This window comes from Carya illinoinensis, chromosome 15 (genome assembly GCF_018687715.1).
Source record: "Carya illinoinensis cultivar Pawnee chromosome 15, C.illinoinensisPawnee_v1, whole genome shotgun sequence".
Classification (NCBI taxonomy): domain Eukaryota; kingdom Viridiplantae; phylum Streptophyta; class Magnoliopsida; order Fagales; family Juglandaceae; genus Carya; species Carya illinoinensis.
Window position 1 is genome coordinate 22,785,329 of NC_056766.1, and position 7,401 is coordinate 22,792,729.

General features: G+C 33.4%; 1 long non-coding RNA gene across 1 annotated transcript; it reads left to right on the plus strand.

Moving 5' to 3' along the window:
- Nucleotides 1-4,649: 4,649 nt before the first annotated feature.
- On the plus strand, nt 4,650-6,418 carry LOC122297574. The gene is made up of 2 exons (XR_006238834.1): nt 4,650-4,995; nt 6,018-6,418. It is a non-coding gene; the product is annotated as an uncharacterized LOC122297574 (long non-coding RNA).
- The last annotated feature ends 983 nt before the right edge of the window (nt 6,419-7,401 follow it).

The following is a 7,401-nucleotide window of genomic DNA, read 5'->3' on the forward strand; positions in this document are numbered from 1 at the left end:
CCAACCCTATTACAGTCTAACTCCTCTTGTAACAATCTGTTATTGTTTTCCCCAATTAGTAATACATCTAGATACACCATATTTTCAAACTCTCTTAACAATCTTCCATTTCTTACCAACAACTATTCAATTTCACAAAAGTGCATAGTTTTTTTATTTGTATCTCAATAAGATGCAAGTGAAAAAGAAAAACTCTTCCTTGGCGATGAAGAATGTCTTCAGATAACAACTCATAGTTAGCAATCCATTATTTATAAGGATCCATAGCCTCACAAAAAATTAATATTGTGACAAACAATTCACGCAATTGCTTTCCAGATGCCCATTGTGAAGCATGATTTAGAGCTTCATGCCATTCCTTATCATCAAGTAAACCAAGGGCATAACATGTTGACTTGAGATATGGGTACAATATGTTATCTATTGTTCTTATTTTTTAAAAAGATCGAGCTCCTTTAACTATATTAAGAAGTATGTGTAAATAAAATCATTCACCACTTCCAGGATGTGAGTAATATATTCGGCCTACACATCGTCCTTACTTTCTCAAATTCCATTCCTTGTCTCCATTATTACAAACCCATTCGGATGGAGAACTAGAATATGTTAAATTTCTTGCTTCCTCATACATAGCATTTGAATGCTCATTTTCAAGATGGAAACTTAGTCTCTCCACTGCCGGTTCACAATAATGAATGTCAAACCGAAATATTCTCCAACATGCTTCCATTGCAGATACATATCTACAATCTAAATAAGATTTAATCATATTAATATTAGTAACATGTTGTGATCCTATAGAACCATTTATATGAAGATTTTCTTCTAGAATTACAATCGCACGGTCAGGTCCTTTATTTTTGTATTTGAACAAATACTTAATAGATATTGAACGATTGCACCATTCTACATTTATATGCGCTTGATATTTCACCATTAGGTTCATGTTGTAAGGAACAATAAATCTGTTGTCCAACTTAACACCATTCATTTCAATATACATATCGAGATCATCTCTTCTCCTATATACTGCAAATCCATCTTCATCAATTGACGTCTCCCTATTAAATTTGTTCGAAAAAATTTTACTATACTTGTTATTAATCATACAACTTATTGTTGGATTTATAAATCCACATGGACCATGAACCATATATTGGGATCTTCGTTAACACCTAGGATCTTTACGGATATTTTTCTATCTATTTCAGTCTGAGTTGGATGCTTGTCATCATAATGTAAAAAAAGCAATATATGTGCATGAGGTAGTCCTCTCTTGGTATTCAATAGTGTAGATAACTATACACACAATATAAGTCTAGTTAGATATGCACATATATGTCTAGTTTAAGATACAAATAAATATAATAAATGATAAAAATTATTGTCAGCAAGCAACCTCCCTAAGTGTTGGCCATGTTTTAAGTCATGTAGAAGTTGATTGAGTTTAATTTTAAAAACTCTTATGACTGTATCTGGTCGATCCTTTGCTTTTTGTCTAGGGCTCTTAGACAGAAAAGTTTCAATTTCTGTCAATTTTGCATTGCATGTGAATGTTATATTGGCCACCTACAAATGGCCTTTACATCTTGATAATTCTCAACCATATATCTTGGGCTTCTTGTGAATTTGAAGGTAATACAATTCTCTTTCCAATAGATGCAGCAGTTGTATCTCCTCTCAAAACTGCATTTCTCAATCCACTATATAACTCAACCCTTAATTTATGTTCGTTTCTTCTCACCCACATCAGCCGGGTTTCTTTAATACATGTGTATGCATTAAGAACAAATTGTTGGCATAAACGATTGTCATATATTAATGTGTCCTTCTCCTTCACGTTCTTGCAATTTATATGCATAATATTCCCTCATAGTAATGAATTCCTTCTTTTTTTATGTACTTCTATGATCAGTTCTACGTAAAATACCAAGCATAAATCCATCTTCTTCATATGGAAAAAGAAGAGGATACTGTAATGCCATATATGATGGATGCAACTCATTAATCATTTTCAATCCACCTCCTTTATATTGGACAACAATATCCCGATGAGCATCCTCAATATTACCAATGTCACCAATAATAATTGCAGCAATCTCATAACAATTGGGTAAATTATGTTATATTCCATCTTTCGTTCTTGAACTAATAAGACGTAATCCCATTTTATGAATATTATTATCTGAGAAACGGTCCCTTACCATACGAAGACCTTTCACCAATCCATTCATTTCATTAAGTATTTGGACCAATGCAGTAAGAATTGATGATTCAATATTTTTATTAGAGGTGTTGTGATTCAATACACTCATTCAATTTTCTACTTCATTCTCAGTGTCATAGAAATATAACTATGCAAATTGAGGATTTGAATCATTTATTGGATGTAGGGTTCCAATTTTAGGATGAGTTTGACCATTAACTCGAAAGATGTAAGGACCACCTCCATCATTGATATTCTTGTCTACATTTCCACCCGTTGAAGTCATAGCAAGGACGATATTATAACTTTGTATTTGTGTCCTAAACGTTTATTAACATTGCCCACCCATAGGACTTAACAGTTCTTCTAAGAGAGAAGGTGGCATCTTAAATAAAGGTAACAAAACTTGACCCTCCATACAATAGAGAAATTCTCGGTTGAGTGGGCATCCTTGATTTTTGAGTTCTTTCTTCATACCATAATATTGCTTTACGCTACTCACATTCATAACATGGAGGATCAAAATTCCAAGGCTCTGTATATTTTCCTGGAACGTAGAAAACAAAACCAAAAAGCATCATTACTATTAATCCTATTGTGAAAAATGATGTCATTATACATGAATTATGTAATTAAGTCATTTACTTGGTAGTTCGTCAGTTTTACTATTTCTGCTTCGTTTACCATCAACACACATTCTTGTTCCACTTCCTATATCATCCATTATCGTTCGTCTACTACGTCGCACAAGTATGTCATTACTTATACTGTCACTACTTTGTTCACCATCATGACGCATTCTTGCTCCACTCCTTATATCATTTACAATCATTTGTCTTCTATGATATACTAGTCTAGCATTTTGCATTTTTAGTTTTATTGAAGAATAGAAATGGTAACCTCAAAACTATTAATCTAATTCAAATAAAATATACATAAATGGCAAACCTCTTTCACATTAATTTTATAATCCAAGAAAAAAGAGACGAAAGAAATAGTATACCTATTAAAAAGAATGCAAGAAATCACCCAAACTGAACGCCTGAAAAGGCCCTGAACGAACGTTTGAGAACCTTCAGATGTGGTAGAGATTTACTTAAAAAGAGAATGATAAAGAACATCCGTCTTTATTGGAGAGTGAAAAAAATGAGTAATCAGTATAAAAGGTACGTGTTTGAAGCTTTAGAAATACGTGGTTATATATTTTCTTTAATTTGCACCGCTTGATGTTTGGTTCTTCAATTTCCTTTTGCACCGCTCGACATTTTGGACCTTTTTTTTTTTTAATTTTATTTCGTTGCCTTTTTTGGTGCCATTTGATCTGCAAATTAAAATAAAAATTAAATGGTTTGGCAAATTGAAATAAATGGGTTGGTGGATTCCAACCCTGTTTTGATTGGTTATTAATTCCTGATTTTATTGCCCTTTTTCAGTTCCATCTCAAGTATCAAGTGTAAATAAACGGTTTTTTATGTCAATTTTTGGGGAAGGAATCCAAGGTTTTCCCTTTTTTGGTTTAAATAAATAAAAGTGTGGTGTGTGGACTTATTTTTAGAATTTTTCAATTTTAAATAGGGAAGACTAGATGTTAATTTCCAACCAAAGATTGGATTCACGAAACTCATGAATAAGATTTGTTCATCATGCATTTCTTCATGAGCTTTGCTACACATAATCTCACACACCACACTTCTTAAACTAATTGGATTTTTCTACTCATTCTTCATATAAAAAACATTTGGTAAAAGAAAACAAAAAGTGTGGTGTGTGGGTTTATGTTTAGAATTTTTCTTTCTCCATAGTCAATCACACAATTGGATGAAAATTTTTATATCTCGTCACTCTTAACACGCATTTATCAATATTAAATATTGTGGATTAACATGCATTTATCTCTTCTAACTGCCTACTTCTGCGATGTAGATAATACAACAAAAATCTTATGTGCAATCATTTTTAAGGTATTCTTTCGTGCATTTCACTGATGTGATTGGTTGTGTATTAAAAAAAATTGATCCAACCAATAATATCAATAGAGTGCGCAGAGAGCACGTAAAAATGAATGTATGTAGCATTGCTCATAATACAAATCCCAATGTTTGTAATTTGAATCAGAAATACTTTGGGAGCCAAATTTGGGTCTAGAAGAAGTGTCCCGAATGGATTTTTTATTTATTTAGTAATTAATGAAATTTATTTATTAATGTTGTGAATTTTTTATTTATAAATAAATATTTAAGATTATGAAAAAAGGAAAATGCTATGTCCCTACGAATTTTTTACCGAAATTCTCCACCGACTGACTCGGCTGCTACCAGGTGGATATTAAAAAAATAAAATAGAATAACGAACTGAAAATCTCCAATCTCCCTCGTCTTCCTCATCTCTACGTACAAAACCTGAAATTTTTATTTTTCCAATCTCTCTCATCTCCACACACGAATCCTGAAAATTTTATCTCCAATCTCCCTCATCTCCAAGCCTAAAATTTTTTTCTCCAATCTCCCTTTTCTCCACCTACGAACCCTGAAAATTGAAAATCCCTAATCTGCCTCATATACCTCATCTCCACCTAAGAACTCGAGAATCTCCCTCATCTCCTTGAACCACACGAACACATCTCCCTGAACCACGAACCCTCGCCTGAACATATCCCCGAGCCATCTTGTCTCCCTCGAGGCATCCTCTCAACATCTGATCTAAATTTCTGCCTATCAAACTTGGATTGAGCAGAGAGAGAAGAGTGCAAAGTGTCTTCAGCAGCAAATTTCTGCTGGCAGTGAATTTCTGTAAGCAATCTCTCCTAGCTAGGTGATTCTTTGTTTTTTTTAGTTTCCATCATTCTTGGAAAGTTTCCTCGATGAATCTTGTTCACTCAAAGTTTTTGCCTTCAGTTTTTTGGTTTTTGGTTGTTGATTGGGCGATATTTGAGAAATCAAGCTTTCCTTTATTATTTCAGTTGGCTTCTTTTTTAAAAAAAATAAAAATAATGTCATCTGAGTTTTATTTAAATATCGCAACCCATATACTGAAAGTATACATAAGAGAATACCTAGTTAAGGAGTGGAATGGGAATAGGAATTCAAAATACGAAAGAAGAAAAGCTAGTATTGCTATGGACAGTTGACCAGCTATACAGAGATTTGAGGATAGAGGTTTTTAGCTCTTATAATGTTCTCTCTCAGCTTTCCTTATTTTAAGTTGTAAATTAGGCATGCGTTTTTTATGGTTGGTTGTGTGGTAGATGTGAATTTCATTATTTTCAACTCTGAATGTATTTAGTCCTATTGTAGTTTGAGCTGGTGCAGGGTTTCAAAACCCTCCAAATGATGGCTCCCATTTCTCACATTATCGCATATTCTTATAAGAACCGGCTTGATTGAATGATCCATGATATTGCATTCCCAATGTGATTGTAGGTTCCTGTGCCTGAGAAACCACACAGAGGATTTGTCAAAAATTTAGGAATGGAAATGGAGTGTGAAAAAGGCAAAGAAGATTAAGTTAGAGAGGCATTCTCAACGATGTGATACTAAACTTAAACTTTCTGCAAGATCTCCATTTCTTATATCCTGAGCTTAATAAAAAAAATTGGAATTCTTTTGAAACAATGATAAGTCCATGGATTTACTTGCTAATCTATTGAACTCTTGATATTGCATATGGTGCCACCCAAAAGGGAAAAAAGGCCTTTGTGTGTAAACTTTTTTATATATTTTTGTCTAGACTTTGGCTGACAGTTGTGTTCAAGAATGTGCTTTTCCTCTCCTGACTCTTAATATTGACCAATATGCTTTTCCTACTCACATAGGTGGCTTGGAAAATGAGAGATGAGGAGGGCTTTTACCATCCCCACAATGTGGATTTCCGTGGCTAAGCATACCCAATGCATACACATTTGAATCATTTGAGTTTCGATCTCCATCAAGGAATGCTTGAGTTTGCCCTAGGGCAACCTTTAGGGAAGTCTGGCTTACACTGACTGAAGATACATTTAGCAAACCTGTATTCAGGTGGTGTTGAGAAGCTATCACACGATGGACGTCTATGGGCACATGGGTTGAAAGTATTTTTATGCTTTGGGTAGTTCTGAGATGTACTTTAATATTGACATGTAATGGATGGGCAGTTTTATGGTTTGGGCATTTCTTGTTGTAAATTTGTAAAAATTTTACTTTTGAGAATGAATGGACAGTTTCAGATTTTTGTATATCTCCACATGGCAATTTCGACTTCAATTTTTACAGGATACCTTGAAAACTTATTCTGGTTGTGAATTTGTAAATATTTTGCTTTTAAGAATGAATGGACAGTTTCAGATTTCTGTATACCTCCACATGGTAATTTCAGCTTCACTTTTTACAGGATACCTTGTAAACTTCTTCTAGTTGTGAATTTGTAAATATTTTACTTTTGAGAATGCATGGATAGATTCAGATTTTACAGTATACCTTGTAAACTTATTCTGGTTGTGAATTTGTAAATATTTTACTTTTGAGAATGAATGGACAGGTTTGTATTTTTGTATACACATGACAATTTCTTCATCTTCAGTTTTTACAAGATACCTTGTAAATGCATTCCATCACAAAATTGTGCATTACAAGATATTGCACTAAGTCCATTAGTACAAAAATGCATTATAGGAAATTGCACTAAGCCTATTACAGGAAGTAGCTTTACACGATTCAATATTACATTACAATAACTTAATGGACCCAAACACCACCACATACTTCAATAATTTCTACCAAAATTGCACTCCAATAATTTCCACCAAAACATACTCCAATAATTGTGTCTGAACACAATCATTTCCACCAAAACATACTTGCTAATCACCACCATTTATACTTGTCCTGATAATCATCCTGATCCGAGAGATGCAATTGAGATGGTTGGACGTAAAGAAACAAAACTTAGTAAGAACAACAATAAAAAAAATTAGAAAACAACATGAGTGTCTCACGTTGACACTACTTGCAATGGAGGAGCAGTCGCTCCAATACCCAAATAATCTGTTGTATATACTTGCTTGTGTGTATACTATAGGCAAAAAAAAAAAAAAAAATGTTGTGTCAAAACCAACAAAATGTAAGGTCATAATGTGTCCAATGAGCAGTACAAACTTGATTTTTTATATTTCTGCAAATGTTTACTTGTGAAGGAGCAGCAATCACTCCAATTCCCAAATA